This window comes from Excalfactoria chinensis, chromosome 3 (assembly GCF_039878825.1).
Source record: "Excalfactoria chinensis isolate bCotChi1 chromosome 3, bCotChi1.hap2, whole genome shotgun sequence".
Classification (NCBI taxonomy): domain Eukaryota; kingdom Metazoa; phylum Chordata; class Aves; order Galliformes; family Phasianidae; genus Excalfactoria; species Excalfactoria chinensis.
This window is the reverse complement of record NC_092827.1, coordinates 23,044,643-23,068,097: the sequence shown is the minus strand read 5'-3', so window position 1 is coordinate 23,068,097 and position 23,455 is coordinate 23,044,643.

The window sequence follows — 23,455 nt, the reverse complement described above, 5'->3', positions numbered from 1 at the left end:
GAGAATACTGACATATCTACCCCCATAAGATGTTCTAGAAGGTGGGTTTCTTCCTTCATTCATGCTTCAGGAGTTTTTATTGAATATGTGGTGGTCTTCTGAAATCCTGGCAACAAAATATGCTTTTATTCTACTTCATATAAAATGGCAAATATGAAAAGGCTAATTGAAAGAGTTGGGAAAATTTCTATATTTGGTATTATTTCATGTTCTCAGCAAAGTTAAGCTGCTTCTTTTACAAAGTTCTTACCGCAGTTAAAACAGCTGCTTATGACTGTTGGGGTTTTGACATAGAAAAGATGAAACATGATCAGCCCATTTAACAATAAAAAATTACATATTGTATGGACCAAAAATGACCACCGTATCAGATATATTTATCCATCAGTGTTCACTGAGTACTGTTTGACTTATTTTTCTGGCTATAAATGAGACTCTGTTATATACATTATAATTTGGAGGATAACATATTGCAGACCTCAGTATCTCTGTTTATCATTGGAGAAATCCTAGACAAACTAATGATTTTCAATTTAGACTTACATTTCATTGCTTTGAGGCCTTTGTGGTGATAGCAAAATAAAATCAAAATGTGTATTATTCTCAGGCTTGCTACTGATATCAATAGTAACAATTCACAGATAAATCAGTACCTGAAATAGTATTATACATAGTTGTTAGACTAAATCACTTGCAGGCCTTACTACAGATAATTCAACACATACTCAACAAACTACAAAGGGGGAACTGGACATGAATGCTGAAATAAAATTAGGTCTTACAACTTGATAAATGACTGATGAACATATTGCAGTATTTGTTCTAATGAATGTTGTATATAAAGATGCAGTATAGGAAAGCAATACTAATTAATTAAATATTGCTCAACAGATGTTTGTCAAAAGAACTATGACAAAACAAGGGGCCAGAATTTAACTTTTCAAGCTACCTTGGCCTGTACCGTAAATAAATAGGTGAATATAAACATAAAAGAATAACGCCTCCCTTGTATATGTAAGCATTCCTTTCTCTGGAGTAATTTATCTGAATTCTGTTTAGCGTTGATAACTTCAGAAACAAAATCTAATACTTACAAGATAATATATGAATAGTAACAAAATGTCTCTTGTACCACCTTCAGTATGTGCATGTAAGAAACACTGAAGTGAATACAGAGCAAAGAGAAACAGCAGCATATAAGCATTATGACCAAAATCAGCCACGAAGTCATTAATGAAAGTAGTGTTTCTTTGTTTTCCCTCTAGCGTAAAATTTAACTCCTGAAATGTGCTGTCTTCTAGGTATCACAATTTGTAAAGCCCATACACAACAATTTGCTCAGCAGTCACAATTTAGTGATCTATTAAAGACTTATCTTTAGGCTCCAGGTCCCTGAATCCATCAATCAGGGCTAAAGCAATAAACGCTTGCTGGGGGCAGAAGCTTTGGGGCTCATTTCCAGAACAGCTGAGCACCCTCAGCCATCACAGTCACAGCAACAGGTACCTAGCACAATAAAATAAAACAAAATAAAAAGATTTATATTCTGTCTGTTTTATTTCTTTTTCCTGCAATATCAGAGTAGGAAAAATAAATAAATAAATTGTTTTTTCTGTACTTCCAAGTCAACTCTTACATTTCTTCAACTAATCTAATGTTAATTTGTTAAATTCAGAATTGGTCATTCTGCAGTAGTAACATATTTTGTGTGGTCACAGCTAAGAGCTTCCAAAAACTGATAAGACAAAGCAGGAGCTGGGAGTAGCCAACAGATTTATGCCATTGTGAAAATGCGAGCTCATGAGAAATGGGACAGCTCCTTGTCTTGCCAGTGAACCTACCTACCACTGAAATGAGAAAGAGAATACTTGCTAATAATTCACAAAGAAAAAAAAAACTGCATTCATCAGAATTGAAACAGAAGACTTTTGCTGCAGGAACTCAGTTTTCATTGGGGGGGGGGGGGGGGGGGGCGGTTTACAGTGGCAGAACTTAAATTTACATTCCAAATGTGTCCTTCTCTACTCCAAAGATACAGAAATGTATATATCTAGGATTACGACATAAACCAGTTTATGGACATGAACCATGCCTAAAATTCAGATCCAAAACTAACAGTTGCAGTTCAGAGCTTATGATGTTGTATGTTTATTTGGTCATTTGGAGTACATTGCATATAACCCCCACTAGATGAATGTATGAATGCTACTCTGAAAGAAATGACTCCCATTTCATTACATTGGCCTTTGACATCAGAGGATGATGCTGACAGTATGGCAGTAGAAGTTGAATCTTTCCACCAATTTTCCACTACATTTTGTTGCCATGCAACAGATGGCAGCAGAAGGGCAGTCTGACAAAATGGCATCTGACATGAAGGTGCACATGAAGTAAAGATGTGGCACTGTATTCCTCTATGTGGAAAAAAATTGCACCCATTGACATTCATGTTTGCTGAACATTTATGGAAACCAAAACATGGATGTGAGCACAGTGAGGTGGTGGGTGGTGTATTTCAGCAGTGGCAGCAACAATATGAAAGACAAGCCCAATTCTGGATGGCCATGCAGATTTTCATGAGCATGTCATACAGGCTCTTGTTCATTGCTGGTGAAAATGCATAGCTGGCAAAAGTGCATAGCTAATGGTGGTTACTATATTGAAAAACAGTGTTTTGTAGCTGTAGCTGAGAATTTGCTCCATCAAGCAATGTTATTGTGTTTCTATTTTTTTGTAGTTTCCATGGGAATAAATAGGAGGCATTACTTTCAGAAAGACTGAAGCCCCAGTTGCTACAACGAGTTAAAGTTGCATTCTGGTCAGCTAGAAAGCTTTCCTATACAATGAGTGTGTGATTGCCAAAAATCCTGAGACGCGTGCAAAATTAATATTGCCAGCTCCTCCACTGTTCCTATTTTTTCATGACAATAATATTTCTCCTCAATATCCAACTCCTCAAATGAGAGTCTCAGTATTCATTATCTAAAAAACAGAATTCTAGGTATTCTGTTGCAAAGGAAAGTGTTAAAAGTTTTAAAATGAGATTTCAGAGCACTCTAACATTTTAGAAACTTTAGCACAAATAAAAGGAACTTTAGACTTATTACTTTTTTATTATTTTGATTTTTTAAAACTTGTTAAAAATTCATCTGGGAAATCTGATTTACTGTTTGTTAATACATAAGATTGGTTGTGAAAAATACACAAGGGCTTCCTTGTGTCAGTGAGTGGGAACACCAAGAGAGATACATAAGATATTTATAGAAGATATTTTGGTCTTCTATGGAAGGATACCTCTAAACTAAAAAATATAAGTAGCCACTGGGTAGAAAGCTGCTCTGATCTGCCTTCACTTTGTTTTATTTTCCTTTCAGCCAAGAAAAGAAAGCACATGTCATAGGCACGTATGAACTGGGCAGCTTGTATCATATACATGATCGGTAGGGTACTAGCTGGAGACTAGCTAGGAGACGGATAGCACATGGAGATAGGGCTGGAAAAGGGATATAAAGTCACAGAATCACAGAATGACCCAGGTTTGGAAGGGACTTCAAGGATCATGAACCTCCAAACCCCCTGTCTGGCACTATGTCGCTATGAATTTGTTCCTGATCAGCAGACTGTAAAGACAACAATCTCAAAGACCAGAAATTGTTCAGTCTCTCAAACACCAAATGCCAGGGTAAACAAAAAGGGCAAAGTGGAAAGTCTTGTGGAGTAGAGAAAATGTGATTTAATTGGTAACATTAAATCCAAGACAAATAATTCACATTACTGGAATGTTAGAATCACAAGTATAGGTCTGGAAAAGAGAGGTAAGTAGGTGTTGTGATGTGCTACATGACAGAGAAAACACTTCTTGTGGAATAAATGAGGACCCTGCACAGCAGTTTCTGCATGTTGTGGTATATAGATCAACATACCAATAAAGACCAAGAGAGCCAAATAACAGGGTTTGATGTAGTCAACAAAATCAGCTTGGTGAATATGGTAAGTCAACCTCTTGTAAAGGTATAAAATATAATATGGTTGAGCAGGAGGCTGCCACTGGCGAATGAGATTAGATGTTGCATCTGATGATAACTGTCCAAAAAAGGTACACAAGCTGACTTTGTTTTGGTGGAAGTTGTGGAATAAAAAGTTATAAATCACATCTCTATGATAGAGGCAATTGCCTATTGCTAGCTTTCAAACTGTATAAAGCTTACCTAAGGCTCAGCTGTCTCTTTGCTAGATTCTACTCTGAGTTCTGAAATGAACACACAATAGTACCAGCTTGCTAAACAATAATCAAGAGATAGGACATTTATGGAGGTTGAAATCAAGGTTGTTGCTTATTTTATCTTAATCCAGAATGACTCACACTGTACTGCCCTCCTTCCTGGCAGTGACAGGTATCATCATAGTATCATAGTATCGTGCGAGTTGGAAGGGACCTTAGAGATCATCAAGTCCAACTCCCGGGATTCGAGCCTTTCTGTGTAGCAGAGCAGCACTATCTACCACTTGCGCCACAGGGGTGGATTCGAACCCTGGGCCTCCAGTGCTGCAAGCAGCACTTTATACCACTGCTCTACCGGAGGCACAGGTAGTCTGAGATGCAGCTGAAGCATGGTCACTGGTTTATTCTGGTTATGGTGCTTGTTTTATTCTGTCACAAAGTAGATATGGCTTGTGTTTTGAAAATACATTTAACTTGTTTTCTTAATTCCCTTCCCTTTGATGCAGGCACAGAGAAGCAAAAAATCATCTGCTTGTTGGGAAGTCCTGGGAGAGGCTGGAGAGTTCATGCAGCCAGTAGCAGTCATTAACTCCTTCCTCTTCTGTGAGATTTGAGGATGCTGTAAGAAGTATGTCAAGGTCACATTTACCCAATTTTAATGAAGCATAGCATAAACCACAAATTGTTAACCATCCACTGGGAATAAAAGTGTAATTTTTTATTTTTTTTTTTTTAACAGTCAAGTAATTAAAAAGGCAAATGTGTTCCATATTGAAAGAATGTTACTATATTAGATAAGGGAATGGTCCATAACCATGTGACACTATTAATATGACTAAAATATGATCTGGTCTCTTAAATTACTTTATTTCCCTTAGCAGACTATTAATTTCAGGTTACTAATTTAAAGTACTTTAATATCTGACTGCTTAAAAATGGCATTTCATTTCATTTTCAAAGTTGTTCCTCTTTTAATTTCTTCTCCTTCTACCCAAAGGGTTCTGTTTATTTTAATTGGAAGCTACTTACGCCAGATTGTGTACTGACACTCCATGACATTTTTTAAATAAGATGTTCTTTTCAGATGCACCATATGCAGAAAAAATCACTTGAAACAACAAAGAGAATTTGAAATCCAATCTCACTTGAACAGAGAATCTCTCTCTTCAAGATGCAAAATGACCTAATGATTTCATAGACACCATTTCCTTTCGCTTGACTCTGTCCCCCTTTCTCATACTTATTAGCAATGTCGTTTGTAAGGAATGCCAGGGAAAGAAGTGAAGGAGGCAAATAACACATTTTCCATTTGATATCTATTTTACACAATGGAAAAAACATAGGATGGCTACTTTCTCCAATGTAGAAACACAATATGTGACAATAATCACGTAACTGCTCCCATTCTGTTAGTTTTGTCACTAAATTAAAAAACAGATTTACCTCTTTCTCATTAAAGGCAATATTTGCATTACGATTTAATTCTTCCTTTGCCACAGCTTGTTTCCTTGGCAACCAAAAACTTCACCACAAATGATGAGCAATGTAATCAATTAATTTACAGTGATATTTACTGAATAAGCAGTACTTACCCTCAGTAACCACATAGTGATATCTAAGATACCAAAGTATTTCTTAATCTAACAGTAGATGATGATCATGTAAAATTGATGTGGATTAGGAAAGAAAGAAAGAAAACTGAAAGTTGTAATCAGCACTGAGTGGGGAATATTTTGCCACCATATGGATAAAATAAAATGATACTTGAGTTCCCAGGAAAGCTGAATTGGGAGATAAAAATGTCCAAGAGTTTTTGCTGTGGAGGTTACTTTATCCCTTATTCAGCATTGTATAATGAGGTGCTCACTTTGCACCTACCAGGTGTGCATGCCCGTATGGAAAACTGCAAACCTGACCACAGTATATCCTTCTAGATGATGAAATATGACCTACAACTCTACAGTGTTGACACCTCGTTTAACTGAGCACTGCTGGCCTGTCTCAATAAAAGAAACATACAGAGGGTTACAACCCAATATATTCACCCCTTGCATGCTCTAAAGCACACTGTGCAACATGCTTGGTGAATCACAAGCAGAGTTTAACCAAATACAGCAACATATTCTGACAGAGATTTCCTCAGAATAAAAGACTTCAGTAAATACAAGTTAAAATCATTAAAGCACGGCATACACATACAATCATAAATTGTCTTGTATGATTTAGCAGGAGCATTAACGACTGAGATGCCATGCATGTTGTCCTTGTTACTCATACCCTGGTTTTAGCAGGCACAAGAAGTCAGGAGGAAAATCAGAGCAAAAATGGCTGTCTTCCAAGAACACCTTCCACTGCAGTTCAGTCCTGATGTATTCACAATAACACGCAGGTGAGTAACAAAGAGATCTTTTCCAGCCTTATACAAAGAACTTTCTTGCATCGTGAATTAGTTCCTTTGTTTTCAAGACAAAGAGCATAAGAGCAGTTTAAAAATAATAAAAGTAAAACCTTATAAAATAGCATTTGGATGTTCTTTAATATTTAATTGGTAAAGAAAACTGATGAATTCAGAGTTTAGTGCAGGAACTGCATAGCTCTTTGCTTTTGGTTAATTATATTACTCATTTTGTTACCACTATCTGATATGGCAAATAGCAACTGCAATACAACATCTACTAGATATTTTTGTAGACACCTGTAAGTTCCATAGGAATCAAGGAAAAGATTACGTATCTTTTCCAAGACCTGTATTATTCCCTGTTAAATCATGATCTCAGCATCCCCTCTTATTACAGCATTTCTAAAAGAAGCATTAAAGAAAATTATAGAACCATGTTTTTCCAGGCATACAATACTTAGAACAAACCATAAATATTTACTGATTTTAAAAATTAGTGGATGCAGATGCAGATGGAATTGATTCTCCTTGTTAATGGCATGATACACCAACACAGCTTTAGTTGCAGTTGTAAGGACTCTCAGTGATAATGTTAAGACTTAGCTAGCTGGAAAAGACAGAAAAACTCCTGTAATCAGCTTACTGTGAGTAAATATCTATATAAGAAGTAAACAAATTCTTCCTGCTTTAAGCGGGATATACTGAAATTCACACAGTATTTGGAATTCTTCATTGATAAATAAAGCAATAAGCATACCCATATAACACGCTCCTTTATTGAATTCAGAGGCACTTAAAGTGTTTCAATACTCTGCTTTTATTTTAAGGAACATAGTAGCAGAAACTTCCCATTACATCATGTGCATGTTACTTTGACCTGAAGGTACCAAAACAGAGTGTGCAGAACTGAAGAATAAATTACCCAACACATCAAGTTTTGTCAATTTTTACAAAGATGTAACTTCTCAGTCTGGAGATTTTGAAGGGACAAACATCTGTTTTCAATCTGATTTCTTAATTCTTAAAGGAATTATCTTGGAATTTGTTCTACACAAAATTATACATAACGCTTAAGTATGTGTTTTAAAGGCCCCTGAGAAAATGGTTAATCTTAGTCAAAGCTGTCAAGAATTAGTAGCTATTAAAGGCTACTGAGTATTGTAGTGAGTTATTAGCCTCTTTGTGATTCAGTAATGAGGTTTTGGTTTTTTTTGTTACAGCTGCCGGCTTCTTTTGGTGAGTTCTTCTGGAAGTTTATTACTTATAGGCAGAAACTCTACAAAGTGCCATACAGCCTAAAGGCTTGAGTGGGCTGGCATCATCTGTTCCTGATGACAGACAGGGAGGATTCAAACACCATATGCTTTAATCTGCAAAACGCCTACTTTCAAGTCCAAGTGCCCCATAAAATTATCTTCCTGCTGAATCCAAAGTCATTTGCAAATCTGCTTCTGTTAAACAAGCTCAGAAATAAGATTAACAGAGTAATGAAATTAATTATTCACCAGACCAACTATAGGTTCTGACTTTCAGCAGGTTCTGAATTTCCATGATTCCTTTGCAATCACATTTTAACAGGACTCTGTTTGAAACCCTTTATTGCCTTCACTGCAGCAAACAAAAGTTCTCTCATGCAATAGCAGCCTTGTTCTTCTCCTGTCTTCTGGAGATTACTTGAAGTCAAACATCATTTAAAAAAACAGCACATACATTACTCGGCTTCATTCTGCTTTCATTGTCTCTTTAATTAGTTCATGCCAACTGGTTTGAAGATTTTAAACATATCCTAACAAATTGGCAGATATCTTGGAAGAGTAATGCTTTCTTGTTGCATCACCATGTTTTGTTATTAGCATCACTCTTGTACTCATTACCAGTTGCACAAACACTGAACGCCCCAGAACTACTGAGATCCTCTGCGGTGCCTGGAGGTGATGCTATAGAAGCACAACTCACTTGCACAGTGTACCCATGTGATCTTTTATCACTCCTCTGGTAATGAAGAATCAGTAGTAAATCAATTAACACTGTTAAAGCAAGCAATTGGTAGACTAGAAGTAAATACTGACAGCACGGCAAACTGAGAATCTTGTCTTGGTAAGCAGGAAGGAAGGCTTACTGACAGTGTAACAGAGGGTTCTGCATATATAGCCAAGGATGCAGGCACCCTCTGAGCACAGCCTACAAGGAGGTTAATTATGAGAATGCAGAAGTGAAACCACACTATGTATGTGCTACATTTCTTCAGCTGAGGAATAAACAGTGCAAATGTAAGCTTCTGAAACGTGAAATTAAAATACCTATATATTTTTTTCAGATCGTGACAGAGAGGATAGAACACTGATTATGTAGTTAGCATTAGTTTTCTTTAACAGAATTTATATGAGAAGCTGATAGTATCTGAAAAAAAGCCAGGAAAACTTTTCATTCAAGATATATTATCCAGAACATTTTGTAGCTTTCCAAAATGGTCTAAGCAGGCCAATACAAACACAGAGAAAAATTGCTACTCCTTTTCTCTGAATGAAACAGAAGGCTTCCAGTGTGAAGGAAATTGTGTGGTGACTCATATGCCATCAAGTGACTGTGAAATACAATGGGTTCCATATATCACAATAAAAGAGAGGAGGGCAAAATTTGAAACAAACAAATTTCATGGCATTATGTGATTCAGCTCCCAAAAGTTTTCAGTGTTATTTTGAAATCCCAATTCCTCTCTGCCAAATCCTGGCTGGGTTCGTCATTCATTTCCATTGCAGCAGACTCAGATGCCTCTAATATATTACACAACTGCTTCCCTTGAACTAAATGATAGAGCTCTGTTAGTAGAACTGTGTGCAGAACTACTTCAGTCTAAACTTGAATGAAAATCTATTTTCAGTTTTTACACTGAGTGCATTCATTTCGTCCAGTAAGGTAAGAATACTTATCAGAAACACAGAGTGCTTAAAAGAATTATTGATTTTTAGAAATTAAACCCAGTTTCACATAGCTCTAGGCTTCAATGAGTCATAAAAAGCCATCAGCACTTACTTACTATGTTTTTTGATCCTGGAAGGCAGTGATAGGCCCCTGTGAACTGACAGGTGCAAATGTATTCACTGTGAAAACTTCTGAAGGATTTTTTGAAATGGGACTCTAAGCAGAAAGAGGTTGATTTTAACTAACCCACAACTAGCTCAGTGCACAGAGCAATTTGTATTGAAATGGGGTCATAACATTAGGGACAGCTGATTCAATCCTGCAGATTTTCATGCAGAATGCTTATCTTAACCCCTGGAGTCTTCCAGGCCATGCTTTAAAAATATATTCCATGAGAACGGGGATATTTCTTTTCTTGTGACATTTCCACCTCATAGTAGCGCAAAATAAATCCCAAAGCACAATCTCAAGGTCAGCACATCTTCAGTTTGATTGTTTCAAGGTACGTAAAGATGGCAAAGGCAGAAATACAATTCAAAAAATGAAAGAAAATATATCTTAAGGAAATAAGATCATACAAATGTGCCTTTGCTGTTTCTATCACCATGACTCAATGAATTTCTTTAGTAGATGTTAAATTACAGACGACTTGAGGGAAAAAACATTACTTTTCTCACACAGTAATACATATTTCAGACCCTGCTTGAATTCAGATGTATTAAAATATGGAAAAGCCATTTTCATATTTAATGTGCAAATAAGAAAAATACTATAATTAGTATTGCCAAAATAATGAAGTTAATATTCAGACATAGGCTTCTGGTTCCCAGTATCTCATCTGTTTCAAGAAATTGCTAGGTATTCTGGTACCACTAGAATGCACAGTTACCTGGTAAAGAGTGAGGAACAATTCCACAAACTCTCAGTGTAGAATTTCTTTATAATTATTCACCTCCCACAGTCAACAGGCAGTGCTTCCCAAACTGTACATGCAGGCTCCACAGTTTTATCTAAAGGATTTTTTTTATCTGGATTAAGTTAATGGGTGCATGTCTCCTGTCCAATCCTATTAAATTCTTCCCACTTCCCAGTTAGAGACTGTACATAAGATCTTAAAAAGAAGATTACTTCCTTTTCTCTCACTATATTTTTGTTGTCACCAAGGCACAAGGTCTAGATACCACAGGATTCTCTTCTCAGCACATAAACCTCTTCAGGAATTTCATACACATGGATGTTTTCTATGGTTGTCCCTGATGGGATATTCTAACAGTTAGAATTGTCATAAGATAGCTAAGGTTTGGAGTGACTTCAGGAAATTTCCAGCCTGCTCTAAGCAATATCAGCTATGGACTTTCTCAAGGTTTCAACCAGTTGGGTCTTAAAAAATCTACAAGGGCACAGAGTATACTATCTCTCTGACCAACCTCATCTGTTACATAGACATCCTCACAGTGAATAACATTTTCATTTTTTTCATTATTAATATGTTTATTTGTTTATTTTTAATCTGATTTTCTCCTATCAGTTAATGCCTCCAATTGCTCATTCTCTTGCCACATACTGCTGTGAAAAGCCAGTCTCTGCCGTCTGTTGTTCTGCATGGTCCTTGAGTTCTAGAACTTCTGGAAGTTCTGCCCTTTGTCCACTCATCTGCTTTAAAAAGCTGTCTGCTTTTTATTGCTTATAATAGGATGACATTTTGTATCTCTCCTGTGCTGCACATACCTAAGTAATTTCTATTGAATCAAGGAAACTACCTTCTTCTCACCTGGAAAAAGTAAAGCCTTGAGTGTTTCCTCTCAAACATCAAACCATTAATTTTAGTCCAGAGTACTGAGCAACTCTGGAGAATCCTGACAACTACTAGGCCCCGTAAGGTAAGGCAAAACTTATTCCTATATCAAATAGCAGGATGCTTCAGTATGCCTCACTTCACATTGCAGTTGCAGGAGACCAGCTGCTGAGTTGAACTATGAATATGTGAGTCACCTTCATGCTTAATGCGACAAGGGTGTTACTGGAATTCTGTCATTTGCAAACTTTGCATGGTAACAGCACTACTGAAGATTTTAGTTTAGGATTCAGACATCCAGCTGAAGTTAACACCGTTACTTCTCGGTTAGATGAGCTGAAAGCACAGTTGGACTTTAATGATAGCTCATTTGAGAAGTAATAAGCTGCTTGCCTCATTTCTATGTTTCTCACCCTCAGTTTTATGCTCCAGACCCATGCCTCAAAATCATATCACTCAAATAAATAAATTATAATAATAATAAAGTAAAAGCAAGCAATTAAAGTTCAAACCTTGAATAATCTGTATTAAAAAAATAGCTCTAAGACCACCTGTAAAATGAAACTCGATGGACAGCAGGTTCAGGTTATATACACTGTTTTCAAAAGCTTTCTTTCAGCCCATATGAGTGATTTGCACATCAGTGTAAAGTCATTGCTTTTTCAGCAATAACATTCCTGTAAACTGGTATTAATGTCAAATTTATACTTGTAAAAGCATGCAAACTTAAAGAATAAATGACAGGCATTGATTTAATTTCTTATCATGCATATATTTGCATAAGACTTACAGATTAATAAATGAGACATAGCTCATGTGTAAATCAATAGCTGCCCTCCTTGTACAGTGTAAACTTCATTATTCATGGTCTTACACTATGTTGAATGAAACATTAAAGATACAAGTAAAACTGCTGTGGATTGCCTTAAAGGACACAGGGAAGGTCATTATCCTAGAAAAAAAGGGAGGCAGAGCATTTCATGAATTCCACTGTGTTCGTTTCTCCATTCCTTTACATTATTTTCCCTGTTCCCAGTTCTGCCAAACTGAGATGAGAGCATCTCAAAAGGTCACACTTCAAGGTGTTACAAGTATAGTTTTGTAAAAGTTTGAGAAAAAGAATACTTACTTTACAGGTATGGGTTCCTTTTAATTTAGAGCATCAATAAGCTATTTTCTTAATTTGTAGACTCACATGAAGTGATCACTTAGATTTCAAGGAAAGAAAGCTTCATAAAAACAAAGGGCAGATGTTTCCCAACTCCCCATTGGATTTTATCACCATAGACTGGTATCACTTGTATACCACGATGCATTTGTGACTGATGTTACAGATAAAGACAACATAAGCTTAGTCCCATTCTGTTCCCTTTACTCAAACAAGCTGCTTTACGGAATATGGGAATAGCAGCAGTCTGGTCCTCCTGGACTGGGCCAGGAGGTATCACTTCAGTCCCCATGACCAATAGATTTGATTCCAGTGGACCAGTAGGTATAAATCTCTTAGATATCCTGATCTCCTAGATATTAGATCCAGTAGCCTTTCCCATATGAAGAGATAAATTTTCTCCTCTTTCATCATCACAACAATTGTCTGCATGACCCCACATTATTGCTGAAAATATCATGTCATTCCAGTCTCTCCCTCCCATACTAGTATGATGGGAACATATGGTGCCTTCTTGTCCTTTCTTCCTTCATAATTATTATTGAGCGTTACCTTTGTAAGAGAAATAACAGAGCTCAGGTAAAGAATATCATCATACCATGTCACATAATATGTTGACACCAAACTATGAACGCTTTATTGAAGGTTCTGGGTCCAGAATCCAAAATTCCTTGTATAACAAATTTAAATTTTTCTAGTTTTCAAATCTTCAGTAGAAGCAAGCCTACTGCATCTGGAATAGTTACTTTAGTACTCTCTCAGTCGAGACTGTACTATTTCCAAGCAGAAAAATATTACAACATTCAACTTGGAATTCATTTTTCTTTTCCACAACAGAGTAAAACCAAAGTTGGTAAATCCTTGGAGTTGAATTCTGGCAAAGAAAAGGCAACCAGAAGAGGTCATAGATTCTTTTGGGAACTCATATTTTGTCCAACAGTGGGAGGTGGGAAACAGGAGAATGGTGGTGAAAAGTGAGCTGTAGGAAGAACACAGTGGAAGCTATGAGCCCATATTGCTTGAGCCAAGAACAGAAAGCTAATGCTATGAATTTATGAAGGTAAAATGAAACCAGAAAACTCTCACCATGCCCTACCTGATCCTATAAACCCTGGCACATTGTACCAATCTAATCTTTTATAGTTGATAGCACTACTGGTTCTTCATAATATGAAAGAAAATAAATCTTCACAGAAAAAAAAAAAACTCACATAAAAGTATGGCTTAACTTTTGTTTTACTTCTCAAAGACCTTTTGCTCACCCCAATTCATCTTAGCCTGATCAAATGGAAAACGAATCTCTACAGAAATAACACAGCTTTCTGTGTTTTTATCTTATTTCTGGGCTCTCGACTTATTTGGATAGGAGGAGCGGTCAATCAGAACTGAAAAGTATTGTTTTCTGATTTTCTTCCCTCCTTCTCTATATCCCCCCAAAAGATAGAGAGTAGAAATTGTCACGAAGCACTGAAAGATAGGAAGGGAAAAACTTCTAAGTCCTCCTGCAAAATGGAAAAGTAAAAAGAAGGTTAAAGAATACTACTGGTAATAGCAGCAGAGAGATTCAAAAATGGAGCTTTCTAAAAGGGTTTAAACATACACTCACTTTTAAAGTTAATATATTGTCTTCAGAGGAGATGGGCACAAACTGGAAGAAAAGATGCCCCATATAAATATCAGAAAGCACTTATTTACTGTGCAGGTGATGGAGCACTGGCACAGATTGCCCAGAAAGGTTGTGGAATCTTTTCTGTGGAGATCTTCAAATGCCACCTGGTCATGGCCCTGAGCAACCTACTCTGGGTGTCCCTTCTTGATCAGGGGTTAGACCAGATGGTCTCTAGAGTTGACTGCCAACCTTTACTATTCTACAATTCTGTGAAATTCTAAGGCTGTGAGATGAGGAAGAAACACAGTAAGAGTGTTCAGGGGTCTATCGCTATTTATCCAGGAGACAGAAGAACTAAAAAATGAAAATATCAAGATGATAGCCATGCTATTGTCATCCATAAACATCTACAGCTACATAAATGTAGGGAAACAGGATGGCAAGACTTTGCTCATTTATTCTTATCACATTTCTCACACAGCATGAATAAAAACTATAAAAGCAAGCAGAAAATCTTTCTTCTGGGAGAATTACTAGACTGCGCATTAAGAGACACCTCACACGGGATCTGAAAAACATATCACTAGAAAACAAGGAAATAAAAGAACAATAGTATAGCACCATGGGTGTCAAAGCAGGAGCAAAATTAGGATTCAGGCACCTGAAAGAATAAAAAAGAAATTAACTCACTAAAGCCTACACATATGCACAACTATCCTTGCAGAATACTATTGCCACTCAAATAAACCAGAATTGCAACAGAAAGGTGTATAGTGAGGTACACAGTCTGACAGATCTTGTTCCAGTTGAGATGTTATAAGGTTCTCTGAGAAAATAATACATATATCTTTTTATTCTATGTTTCTAATGGTTATTTTTCTATTGTTTTTCAGCAACAACAAAAGCAAAAACACTGGAAAACTGTACTGAACATCAAACTAAAACATGCCTACGGCAACAGACAGCTTTTTAAACTTCCATCTCACTAGTGTCTGTCTATATGAATAATGTCACCATGTCACTGCCTTTCCTGCATTGTTACAGTATATTCTCCCCCCACTTTTATTATGCTATTCTATTTCAACTTGATGAATTATCCATATTACTATTTTTTGAGAAACATTCCCTCTAGGGATGGACACACTTAGTTTAGAAAGTTTCTAGCAGAATAAAAGGAAAAAGGGAAAAAGAAAAAGAAACTTCCACATCTCCACTGTTTTAAAACTTCCCTTGGGAGTAGGACATAATTATCCTCATTCTGCCATTGACAGCCAATTCTTAGCAGAAGCAGCATATTTCGGGCAATGAAAAAATCAATAATACTAAGAAGTGGTGCTTGGACAAACCTAGACAAGGAAAAAAGAGTTTGTCAGCAAAGACCAAGAATGGGAAGCAGGAAACACAAGATGGGGTCTTTGCTAAATAGTTCCATTGGCATTAAGGTTTATTTCTCTGCTCTTTTCTTTGCTGTTCCACAAGTGATGTGCTTACTCATTCAACCAAAGATAACAGGCTCAGTAACAACCTCTTTGAAACTAGTGAGAAATAACTCACCCAACAGCAGCCATTAGCAGATAAAGCATGTTTGCTCTAGGTTATGTAGTAAAGCAGATTTCATGTCTGACAGAAAAAAATTTGAGTTCAAAATTTGTGATTCCATGAATAAAGCTTTCAGTTCATCTTTCTCACCAATATGAGGGAGGAAAAAACACTAAGTTACTTTATCTTTCTAGGTAGAGTTGCTAACAGATTTTGTTACGTTTCTCCATTACAGCAGACTCCACAGGCCACATATGCATAGTTAAGCTTGTTTGCCATTTTCACAGCAGCCCATACTTCCACATGAATATGAAAATCCATTTCCATGGCATCAACCTTCAATAGAAGTTCAACACTAAATATGTAGGCTTCTGTTCTGTTGGGTTACTGCAGACATGCTTTTTTGCTCAGAAACCTTTTTTGTCACCACTGTAGTTTTGGACAAGGAGACCTTGAAGATATTTTTGATGCAAAAAAGAAGTCATGCCTGGAAAATAAGTTCCACTATTTGAGCCGATTTTCAAATAAATCTGTTAGTACTTGTACATACATTTTGCTACTGTGAAAATTTTTCTAAGACTAATCAGTCCTCAAGGATCCATAAGTCAACTTTAATATATAGGATGCTGGCAATACAAAGCATCCTTCTTACTGTCACTAATTGCTTGTAAATAGGCATTAATACTTGACATTTATAAGTGCCTATTTGTTTAGAATTAGAAATTACTTCCTATATGTATGCATGTTCTGTTAGCATGTAAAGTATTCCACAAACAGTCTTCAAAGTGTCACGTACAACACACACACACACAAAATAAAAATTTTAAAAAAAAAAAATCACAAAATAGTAATGCTAATATTTTTCATTTTAAAAAACAGCTTACTTCTGTATGTGCCTACAGGGAACGATCGACCTAAAAGGCATGTAGATAAGAAGACTACAAAATTTAAACTGATATGCAAGAGCATGTGAGGTGCTGCATACTGCTACAACAGCTCTTTCCGAAGACCAACATGATTCAGTTGGACTTGATGATTCTTGAGGTCTTTTGCAACCTGAGTAATTCTATGATGATAAGTTCCAGAGTCATAGCCTAGATATAACTGTCTCATTATTTACTACTTTCTTCCTGACCTTTCCTCATGCTTTTAATTTCCCATGTTCCTCTGAGGAAATTGTGTAGTTATCTATTCATCTCAAAACAGATCCATTGAGTTCTCCATGGATTTGGATATGGCTAAGGTAATAATAACACAAATATGATTTCTCAAATGACTTTTGTCTAAAAAGCAGAGCTTGTGGAGGTTTACCATTGCCTCATTGAGAAAAGATGTTTGCAAGTGTCTTAGCTACTCATACTGCTTCTTACAAAACCACAGGTGCAGGTCACTTCTAGGACAATATGAGGGACCTCAGGAAAGTCTAAAGTAGGGAAATAATAGTCTTCACATCATCTGACTTCTTCTCAAAGAGGCACATCCTGAATGTTCATTGTCGAGCATGCTCTATTTTATAATAGAATCTCACCAGCATTTTGATCCTTGTCTTGCAAGGCCACAAAAATCTCTCATAATCAGAAATAACCAGAGCTAAAACCTGCTTTAGTAAGACAACTCTTCGGTCCCTGCTATTTATCAACATTCATGACTTTGAAAATACATTTGAATTTGAGAATAAGACTTCCCTGTTTAACTCAGGAAGTTCTCTGATGCAGCCCCTTTCATTCCACACATTCAAAACACATACGTATGTATCCAGTTTCACACAACACTGGAAGAATAAACTGTAAACACTTCTGTAAACACTATCCTGAAGAAACCTTGATGTATCTCAATAGTGCGTTTGCTGCCTACAAACCTCTTCCTCACTTTTCTTAAAAATCACGTTGTGAACTCCATTTCCTGGTATGTAGCTGTATCAGCTATATACAGAAATGAACTGGAAACTGGAGGAGGGTAGATTTCAACTAGACACTAGGAAGAAGTTCTTTACTCTGAGCGTGGTGAGATACTGAAACAGGTTGCCCAGAGATGTTCTGGATACCCCCTACCAGAAGAATTCAAGGCTGGATGGAACTTTGAGCAACCTGGCCTAAAGGGAGGTGTCCCTGCCTATATCAGGTATGCTGGAACTAGATGATCCTAAAGGTCCCTTCCAACACAAACCATTCTATGATTCTGTGACATCAGAAGTCCTTTTGCTGACATCAAGCAGGGAATTCAACAAACTAGGCAGTAGTCTATAAAACATATATGTGCACATAGACTTTGATAATGGCCATTAGCATCCAGCTTGAAATTGTTTATACGATGGTCACTGGAACAAGTACCACTGTTCTTTGCACTATATGGCTTGATCCCCATCTGAAAGTGGTTTCATTTAAACAAGCTTTTTTTTTTTTTTTGCCATCTCCTCAAACAATAGCTTCAAGCAGAATTTATCCAATGTATTTTAAAAAACAACCTATAATGTATATAAGATGAAGCAGTTAATCATTAGTGTCTTTGCATGGCAGGGAGGAGGTTATACAATTTGGAAGAGGTTCACACATCTCCATCAGAACTCATTATCACATCCCTATGATTTTATTTTTTGTTAAACAGACATTTTCTTGGGATGAGAAATTATTATGCAGTTTAATGTGCTTACTCATTATTGCCTTAAAAGGATTATCACATTCTTAGCTGAGAGCTTCATTATACGCAATCTTGACTCCCTTAGTCTAAGTACCCTTATTTTTCCACAGAGAGGAAAAAGAAAGTTTAGAAGGATTTTATGTTGTGCATTTTTCCTTGCTGTTGTTTTCCTTACCAAGATGTCTGATTAAAGACTGGACGTTGAAATATCTCTGGCCTGAGCCCAACTCCAGCTGGGATTGGTCTGTTCTTAGTTGGAAGGCTACTTGCTTGAGTACTGGCAATCCTTGTTTTTTGTTGATGGCTTCCCCCCCTGCCTCCCCCCCACCCACCCCCACTGTAACTTTCCCCTTTCAACTCTATATTCAGTAGCTACATCCATTCTCTTTTGATCCATAAGGTAATAAACTCCCAGATCTCAGCGTGGCCCATGCTGGCTAAAATGATTGCAGTTTTGTAGTAAAGTAATTTTTCTAGAGAAAAAAAACGCTGCAGATTTAAAACACACAGAGCATATAAAACAAAGTTAATTGGGCACATAATGGTCCTTGAGCCGTGAGGTTAAATATCGAAAAACAAGGAGATAAACAAATCCCATACACCACACTACAGCGGATGCCATGTTGTAATTGATGTAATGCACTTCTCAGCTCTCCTTCAGACTGGAAGAAATGTTAGGGAGTGAAGTGAAGCAAATAATACCATACGTTATCTGAAACAATAGTAATCGTATTAATTTGATAAAGTGCTGTACCAGAGCAGCCCCTCTAATCTTGTAGGAATTTATCACAGAACTATTTCACAGTTAGAAACCACTGGATTTAGCTCCTAACAAGAAGAGACATTAAGCCTTATGAAAAAAAACATGAACAAGCTCTCTATAGGAATAACATGCTTTGCAATTATGATACTGCACTGCCAACTTTGATTCTTAAGAGTTTTGTGATAACAGAGGTTTTCTCTGCACAAAACATTTCCAGAAGCACGTACTCTGAATGCAGAGTCACTGCCTGAAGATCAAGGTCTCACAGTTCTGGAGGTTTCTTGTCTGACAACATTTGCTTCTTTGCAAGGTTAGGTCTTTGTGCACTATAAAAACAAGTTCAATCTATTTTATGAGTATTACTTCTTTTTTCCAAGGTATTTTCAGTTTTATTTTCTTCTGCTATAGCTATAATTTTGCTTTTAAAACTGAAAGCTATTATTTAAACACAGAAAACTTTTACTGCTTCTTAGTAATACATATTCAGACTTCAGATCCCTTCAGTTTATGAGGTACTGTAGGTATAGATATAGATGCTTAGAAAATGTAAAATCTACTTTCAAAGATAAAGGCAATTGGTTTGAAAATACCTCATTTCAGTCACCTTTCATCTTGGACTGAATTTTCTTGTTCAGTTTTAAACACAAAACGCTTCTTATGGTTTCAAAGGATCCTCTTGCCAATTAAAACCATATAGTAACTGTCATAATCTCAACTGCAGTGACAGCAAACTTTTCCCCAGAGAATTAAAGCCAGGAATTTTACAACAATGTGAGACAAAGCAAAATCTTGAATCATACCAGCATGAAAAATAACAATTTTATGCCATATACAAGTGAAGTTTACAAAACACTAATTTTGAAGATTAAAGCCAAACTGGAAATGCTTTCTACACCTCTACCATAAGTAATTTAACCCTTGACACAGGGTGACATAAGTACTGTATTTTACAAATGTAGATATATGCAGTTTACTATATAAATGTGAGAAGAGGGAAGTCCAAACAGCTCTTAGCAAGCAGTAGGGAGCAGGTATTCAACACAAAATGGCAGGAGATTAAATGCTATTTTATTTTCCTGACTAAAGTTTTATGCACATGTGCACGCTGCTTTTAGTGTTTAGAAATTGTCATTGCACTGAACTGAATTCTGTCTTCTTTGGGGGTGTTTCTTCTAAAGTATGTGTTCCTGAACCCAAGCCCAAAAGGAAAATGACCTTTTAAGAATCAAGTAAGTTTATCATGCACTGCACTGCAGAATAGCTCTTAAATACAGAGAAACAGTGGAAAAAAAAGTTGTGGTGCCTTACTTCCCTTTCCCTGTAGTTCCCAGCTTGGGATACTGCTCCAAAGTAGAAAGAGAAAACACTCTGACAGCTTGAAGAGGTGCTCATCATAACTTCCTTACAGAGAAATTACACATTTCTCAATAGAATCATAGAATGATTTGGGTTAGAAGGGACCATTAAGATCATCTAGTTCCAATCTCCCTGCTATAGGCAGGGACATCTCCCTTTAGACTAGGTTGCTCAAAGCCCCATCCCGCTCAGACTTGAACACCTCCAGGGAGGGGAAAACTACTTCTCTAGTTCCAGTGTCTCATCACCCTCCCAGTAAAAAATTTCTTCCTGATATCTAGTCTAAATCTAGTTTAAATTGCCTACAGTTTAAAGCTGTTTTCCCTTGTCCACATGCTGCACGTCCTTGAAAAAATTCAAAAAATTCAAAAAATTCAAAAAATTCAAAAAATTCAAAAAATTCAAAAAATTCAAAAAATTCAAAAAATTCAAAAAATTCAAAAAATTCAAAAAATTCAAAAAATTCAAAAAATTCAAAAAATTCAAAAAATTCAAAAAATTCAAAAAATTCAAAAAATTCAAAAAATTCAAAAAATTCAAAAAATTCAAAAAATTCAAAAAATTCAAAAAATTCAAAAAATTCAAAAAATTCAAAAAATTCAAAAAATTCAAAAAATTCAAAAAATTCAAAAAATTCAAAAAATTCAAAAAATTCAAAAAATTCAAAAAATTCAAAAAATTCAAAAAATTCAAAAAATTCAAAAAATTCAAAAAATTCAAAAAATTCAAAAAATTCAAAAAATTCAAAAAATTCAAAAAATTCAAAAAATTCAAAAAATTCAAAAAATTCAAAAAATTCAAAAAATTCAAAAAATTCAAAAAATTCAAAAAATTCAAAAAATTCAAAAAATTCAAAAAATTCAAAAAATTCAAAAAATTCAAAAAATTCAAAAAATTCAAAAAATTCAAAAAATTCAAAAAATTCAAAAAAATCAAAAAAATCAAAAAAATCAAAAAAATCAAAAAATTCAAAAAAATCAAAAAAATCAAAAAAATCAAAAAATTCAAAAAAGATAAACTGGTCATTTAAAAATCATCCAGTCATTCCTACACTCAGATGTGGTGGGATCTTTTTGAAAGTTAATATCATACCGTTCTTTTAAAGGTATAGATTGCAACCATGTAGCAGGAATGATCAAAAATTCTAAGAACAGAAAGCTGGGAAGCACTTACAACACTGGGATCTTTTGAAACATTCTTAGACCACCCCCAGCAGATATTTGTTTCCAACTGTTCTTAAAGAACTCTAGTTCAACCAATTCCTTAATGCAGCTTCTTTCAGATTTTCAGTGAGAAACGATTTCTTAATATCCTGCTTAAGTCATCTTTCCTTCGAATCCAATTGCTTTCCTCTTTTCTTGTTTTCAGGGACCCCAGGGAACAGTTGATCAGAGGCATTATTATAAAACCCTTAACATACCACAAAATGTCTCTAGCTCCTCCCTCCTCTTCTCTACTTTCAGTAAAAAACACCACAGTTCCTTCAACCTTTTCCTGCTGCTTGGGTTTCATAAATCTCTCATAATCACTAATGCGCTTTCATGGACTCTCTCCAATTTGTTTACATCCTCCCTGAGGTTCAGGGCACAGCACTGGACACAGTTCTCTAGATAACCTCACTACCAACAAGCGGAATGAAATAAATATCCTCCCTGTCTGACCTAACCTCTTCCTTATAATAATTCCTGAACAATTGTAAGCTTCTGGCAGCAGCTTTATTTCTTAACTTTATTTGTACGCACCTCACATTATAATCCCCTGCCACTATCAGAAGTACTGTTGTCTACTTGTTTTCACCTCGTAGTATTGTGTTTAATACTTTCCTCTGAAGAACAATGCATTGTGTTTCCCATTATTTCTCATTGCTGATATCACAGGATTTGTTCAAACTGTGAGTTCAAATGAAGGATTTTGTTGATGCTGCTTTGATTTCTTTCATTGTAACAATTTGGATGAAGGCTTTATAGATTTTTCTGGTCTCCTATGTATTCTCTACATGGTCAAGATCATCACCATATTTTCTTATTCTCAGTACTTTTTTGTTTAATTCTTGTTCTCTTTTACTGGGAAGACATCAGAGAACTAATAATAGTTTTTCATTCCTCTGTAGAATAAAGGTCATCCTTGACAACATAAAAGAATCACAAAATGTACCCTTAACAAAGTCAGAAAACAGCAGTTTATACCAAAAATGGAATCATATACAAATTGGCACTCTAACTTATTAAAACAATATATATCATTTAACAGAAATAAGACTTCTTAGAGAAATTTGTGTAACAGGACTACTTACTGTAAAGTAAAATATATTATCTTGTTCATCAAGGAAGATGTCCTCCAACAAAATCAACCTGTTTGGAAAGTGTTTTTCAAAGAAGACAAGACCCCAGATACTCTAACTATGGAGCTTACAGAGCCAAGCCAGATCAAGGAAACCAAACCAAAGGAAACCAGGCCAAACTCATCAAACCAAGGAACTGATAGATAACTTCTTTTGAAAATTTACCCTTTGATAAGTTTTTTGACACTTGCTTTAAAATTAAATAGCACAGAAAAACATTAGGAGTTTCTAGCCAGTGGGGAAAGTGGTCGTAAACACCAAAGGAAAGGACATCTGGGGGGAGGGGGGGGAAGAAGTGAGAGGAGAGTAATTAAAGAGGAAAGGGAAACGTGAACTAAAACAGTGGTATTTATTAAGACATCTCTCAAAATATTGAAGCAATTTTAAGATAAAACCATCTAGAGAGACTAACCAAAGTGTAAATCTGTTACTGAGTTACTTAAAGAAACTGCAGTAAGGGAAAACACACAAACAAACATAAAATCATAAAATCACAAAAAGAAAGGAAGTACAGACAAGGGACTGACGAGACCAAAACGGAGTTGCTTTATGGACTTCAAACACAAGGAGGAGGTATACAGGAGCAGCGATAAGGTTGGCTTAAAAAAGGTAAAAAACAGAAGCTACAACATGACAAGTAAATGCTCTACATTCCCAAATTTAGCCATGCTTCTGTTCTGAACATTTTACCTACCTGGAAGTTTT